We start from the raw sequence: 6,204 nt of genomic DNA on the forward strand, positions 1-6,204 counted from the left end.
GTTCTGCTCCTCACCCCCCAGATCAGTAAAAGAGAAGCATAAACAATTAGCAATAGTCAATCTCAACACAGGAGCAAGCAAAGCACCAACACTACATGCACTGAACAAGGCTTCTCTGGACTGTAGACATGAGAACAGGCTTTGGAGTCAGGGAGGCCTGTGTTAAAAGTTGGGAACAGCTTCCTATTAGCCCTGGAGCCTTAAGCAAACATTCAACTCTATCTCAGTGCTGAGTTTCCTATGGCTCTTGTAACAAATTCCCACCAACTTGGCAGCTTAACACAACACACACATTCTCTTACCATTCTGAAGGCCACAAGTCCAGAATCAGCTATACAGAGCTAACATCAATGTGTAGGCAGAACTGGTTCCTCTGGAGGAACCTCATGGCACCTTCCTCCATCTTCAGAGCTCATCCTTCTTATCTCTGCTCACATCACCTCCTCCTCTTCTGAGCCAAATCTCCCTCCACTGCCCTCTCATACAGACCCTTGTGATTACATTCAGGAATGACCTGGACAATCCAGGATACTCCCCCACCTTCAAGATCCCTAACTTAATCACATCTGCAAAGTCCACTTTGCCATATAAGGTAATGTTCACAGGTTCCAGGTACTGGGACCTAGATTTGGGTGAGACTCCCACACTCAGTTTACTCAGTTTCTGTGCAGTGGAAATATGCCTGTCTCCTCACGGAATTGTTCTCATGATTATAACACCGAAATAATAGGGCCTTTCTCTTCCACAGGGATCCAAATTGTCTTCAAATCCCAGCCCCACCACTGTGCAGTAAACAATTTGGCCTTACCCTAAGAGAGCTCTGGACTTTGTCCTCAGCTTCTGGAAGGTAATCTATGTTGCACCTGATAGGAGTGTCTTTGTGGAGGGCAGGGACTGGCCATACTGGATCTTGGAGGGGGTCTGGCCAAACCTGATAGTCATGGAATGAGGGGTGACCATGCCCAGAGAAACAAACCATGTGATTTAGAGTGGGGACTTTGGTCAAGCTGTATCAGTTGCCCTAAAGACTGAGTTGAACCACAGGAGCAATTAATCAACCAACGAATCATGCCTATGTAATGAGGCCCCAATAAAAACTGGACATCAAAGCTTAGGTAAACATTCTCTGGTTGGCAATACTCCATGAATATTGTCACACATCGATGCCCAGAGGGTAATGCACCCTGAGGACAAGAGATACTCCCCATCTGAAACCTCTCCAGACTATGCCCTATGCCTCTCTTCTTCGGGCTGATTCATCTGTATCCTTTTAGTGTAATAAATTGTAACTTGAGTATACTAGCTTGCAGGGAGTCCTGTGAGTCCTTCAAGCTAATTATCAAACCTGAGGATGGCTTGGGACGGGGACTGCTCCCTTTAACTTTGTAGTTGTCCGAAACTCCTTATATTTGGTGTCAGAAGTGAGGGAAGTCTTACATGGAAACTATTCCCTTAACCGTGATATGGAGAACAAAGGCAAAAGGAAAAAAAATTAAATTTCTTTACAGTTTAGAGCCCATTGACAAGTCCTTGAGACATCCAAGTGACCTTCCTCTAGGAACTCAACTGACTCAATGCTAATATTTGCTAAGGGCAAAGGCAACCTTAGCTTAACATTAGCCCGACCTCCAGGATCCTATGTCTCCTTTAACATATAAAAATCCTTTGGAGGGCGCCTGGGTGGCTCAGTTGGTTAAGCGACTGCCTTCGGCTCAGGTCATGATCCTGGAGTCCCGGGATCGAGTCCCGCATCGGGCTCCCTGCTCGGCAGGGAGTCTGCTTCTCCCTCTGACCCTCCTCCCTCTCATGCTCTCTGTCTCTCATTCTCTCTGTCTCAAATAAATAAATAAAATCTTTAAAAAAAAAATCCTTTGGAAACTTCCTTTATCTCTACCCTCCAAGATACATGTTAGCAATCATCCTCCAAGCATATGGCCCACTGATATATACCTAAAGGGTCTCATGACTAAAGGTTTACTAGGCAGTAATAAATGACCTTTTCCTAACAACAGCTAGTCGCTCAAGGTCCTGGAAACCTTGCTTCCAAAATTCCTTAGATACTTATGCTATCCCTAACTCCTTTCCAACTTGAAAGTATATAATCAGCCACCCCTCACAACTCCAGTGCAGCTCTCTCTGCCCACGGGTCCTGTCCCCGTGCTTTAATAAACCCACCTTTTTGCACCAAAGACATCTCAAGAATTCTTTCTTGACCACTCGCTCCCAAACCCCAACATTTTCGCATCAACCTTTGTAGTTTGGACTTGAAACAAACACCTACTAGTCCTATGACTTTAGGTACTTCTCTGTGCCTCAACACCCCAACTCCAAAATAGAGAAACCTGACAGGGTCACTGTGAGAACTGAGTTAGTTAATATAAGTAAGCACTCAGAAGAGAGCCTGACACACACAGAGTAAGCACTGGATCATGCAACCTTAATGGAGACAATATCACCAAGAGGGCAAAAATGGTTCTTAGAGGCAAAGGAAAAAAAAAAAAAAACTTACAATTTTTATGGATAAAGATTTATATCCAGTACATAAACAGGTAAATAGTATATTTATGGTATTAAAATTTCATAATGGGGGGGATAAGAAAAACTCTGAAAGACTCCTTAAGAGGGGCAAAATGCAAAAAAAAAAGGCTGACAAACACTGCCCTATACAATGTCACCTACAGTGAAAATGGTGACAGAGCCCAGCCATTCCAAATGGCTGAAACACAGAAATGGACTCTTTCTACGACTTGGGTAGTTTCCCAGTCTAGGGACCAGCCAGTCCAGATTGTTTCTCCAAAACCCCCACTTTTATGCGCCCTTCACCGCCAGCCCTCACCCCCAACCTTGTTTCGCATATTATTAAAACCAAATCATTTGGATGTCTGAGCTGAGAGCATTTTACTTTTTTCACCTTTGAAATCTATTTTGAAACTGATGGATGTGTAAAAAACACAAGCAATGTAAATTAGGCTCAAAATGACTGATTTTTCAGTAATTCTGAAAAAAAAATAAAAGAGAAAGAAAGTGTTGCTCTCAGAAGGTGTCATCTATCTGCATACAATTTGGGTTCAAAAAAGAAAATCCTTATCAGTACTTTATTATATAGCTCTCAACCCAGCACCAGGAAACGGTGTAATTTGAGACAATGAATATCATCAATGCCATGAATTCAATGTAATTGGATTTCACTGAGAAAAGGAAAAATGTCTCTGCTGGCATACTTGTGCGTCTCTGAGTGAGGAGAAAGGGAAGGACGAGGAGCAAGAGCATGGTACCATCTGGACTGTCAGAATAAAGATGAAAAATAGAACAGCCACTCACCCCGTCATTGGGAATTCAGTCACACATTCCTGAAACACGAAATATGAACATCATTAAGCTAAGGTCAAAAGAAATCAGCTCGAGGCTGGTTTTTCTCTACAGTCCAGTCACCCCTTAGTGAACACCTTCCTTGCAGATTCTCTCCCCCTGCTGAAGCTTCAGCCCTTTTAACAGAAGAGGTGAAGACTCAGTCTGAAACACCTACTAGTCCTATGAGTTTCATATTATAACCCTTTGGCTTTCAACAGACTGAAGCAGGTTCCAGCCGAAAAAGGAAAGGACTGGTGCACCAGGCTAAAAGGTCCAGAAGGAAAGGCTTCAAGCATGGCTGAATTTAGGGGTTCAAACAACGTGTTCACGGCTCTCTCCTGCCTTCAGTTCTACCTAAGAGCTCAGTGCTGAAGCCTCTGTTTTAGGGGTAGAGAGATGAATGCTGATTGGCTGGCCGTGGGTCATGTGCCCGCCCCCAACACTGTGGGGAAAGAGAGTGAAAACTTTTGAACTGAATGAGGGGGAGATCAAGGTGCTCTCCCCAGAATAAGGATTAAAGGACAAAATGTAGTCCTCTGTATCATCCAGAAAAAAAAAGAATAGCCCATGTCCCTCCCCCCGTCCCCTCCTCCACCCAGCATGCTAGGCTTTCTCCCTGCTCTGTCCTCATGCTCTTGCCATGCTCTGAGATGATAGCATAAATTGATTGATTTCTGTGAGGGCACAATCCTATCACCACACCCTAGAATCCCAGAAGAGTACCTGGCACCTAAAAGCTGTTGAGTTCAATAAAAAAGAATGAGTGAATCAGAAACACCAAACCTGCCTCTCAACTAGAAATAACATGGTTTAGGTGATAAGGCATGTTCGAGGGGAGGAGAAATGATCAGCACTCTTTTTTTTTTTTAATTATGTTAATCACCATACATTACATCATTAGTTTTTGATATAGTGTTCCATGATTCATTATTTGCGTATAGTACCCAGTGCTCCATGCAGAACGTGCCCTCTTTAATACCCATCACCAGGCTAACCCATCCTCCCACCCCTTAGTAGGTGCTTCATACATGCTCAGACCCTGCACACCTGGGAAAGTAGAAAACAACCCCCATCTCCCACCTCTACCAGCCCAAGAATGGCAGGAAGTTGATAGATTCTGGAATCTGTTCCACCTGGTTGGGAGGAAGACTGACTGGCCCTCGCGGAAGGTCACCCGCCATTCAAAATCCAGAATCCTTGTTAAGCAAATTGCCAAATATCCCCCGCCCCTGGAGATTCCCGTTCTCTAAGTCTGGGGTAGAGTCCATGAGTTTGCATTTCTAACAAGTCCCCCGAGTTGCTGCCGCTGCTGTTCTAGGAACCACATTGTGAGAAGGAGCTTTCCCACCAAGACAGCATTTCCTAACTGTATTCCAGAGCTGGCTGGGCAGCTACTGGGTGGCAGGAGTCCTTAGGAGGGTATAGCAGGAAGCAGCCTAGATGAGCTGCATTTGCAAATTTTATTAAATCTGTCCCAAAGGTAAGCCCCGAAATGCAGGCTGTGGTGCCGTTTCCCCCCAGCAAACTCCCGAGGCAGTTTTCAAACTGATGCTCTGACCATAAGCCTGGACTCTGCCTGCCGACCCCCCCACCAGTCTGTTGAAAGGCAGACTCTGACTCAGGGCCAATCCCCCCAACCCTCCCCCAATCTGCCGGCTGCAAGCTGGAGGCCCAGGAAAGCTTGGTATAGTTTCAAGTCCAAGCCCAAAAGCCTCAGAACGAGGGGAGCCTGTGAGGGAACTCCCAGTCAGAGTCCAAAGGCCTGAGAGCCAGGAGTCCCGATGTCTGCAGGAGGAGATGGACGTCCCAGCTCAGCAGAGAGCAGATTTGCCCTTCCTCTGCCTTTCTGTTCTGTTCAGACCTTCAACAGGCTGGACATCTGTCCGCATGGGTAGGACAATCTTGTTTGCTCAGCCGCCTCCACAGGTGGAGGTGGCAGTGAGAGCAGGTGGCCAGCCATGCTTCCATGAGGGAGATGGCCACAGAGACCCAGCCTGGCCGGCCATCTTAGATTGAGCAGGGGATTTTCATTTAAATGTTAGAACCAGGGGCGCCCGGAGGGCGTTCAGTCATTAAGCGTCTGCCTTCGGCTCAGGTCAGGATCCCTGGGTCCAGGGATCGAGCCCCACATCGGGCTCCCTGCTCGGCGGGAAGCCTGCTTCTCCCTCTCCCACTCCCCCTGCTTGTGTTCCCTCTCTCACTGTGTCTCTCTCTATCCAAATAAATAAAATCTTTTTTTTTAAGATTTTATTTATTTATTTGACAGAGAGAGACACAGCCAGAGATTCCAGAGGTTTAATAACTCACCCAGCTAACAAGGAGCAGAGTCCAGATTTAAACCTACAAAGTCGACTTGATATACTGCCTTCTGTCTGCCAAATCAGACAACAGAAACCGAAGGCAGGACAGTAACTAGAAGGGAAGGCTCAATAAGACCCAGAAGTGTCTAACATCCAGAGTGCAAGGGGAGAAACCATGAAGAAGGAGAGCCTAAGGAAGCCGTCATCTGAGAAACTCCCCGTTGTGCAATGCCCTGTGTGTGCCGAGAGACACCCTCCCAAGTTGTATCTAGAACTGTGTACCTACCCAAAACCACAGCAAGCCAAAAGCAACCTCACCAGATGAAAATTAAACCACCCACCGAACACTGAGGAAGCCTGGTGCACTTCCCAAAGACTAGGTCTACATTTCCCCTTTTCTCACCTACCCCTTGTTCTGAAATATCACCATCTAACAGGGCAGCTTGTGTTATTTACCTAGTCTCACTCTTGGAAACCGAGAACCCCAAGACACATGGCATTGCGAGTCTTCACTGAATAATCCATATGAAAGAGTTTGCTCTCTCAGGAGGAA

This window comes from Mirounga angustirostris, unplaced genomic scaffold, assembly GCF_029215605.1.
Source record: "Mirounga angustirostris isolate CCGP_5_RB_7025 unplaced genomic scaffold, mMirAng1.0.hap1 SCAF_1, whole genome shotgun sequence".
Lineage (NCBI taxonomy): Eukaryota > Metazoa > Chordata > Mammalia > Carnivora > Phocidae > Mirounga > Mirounga angustirostris.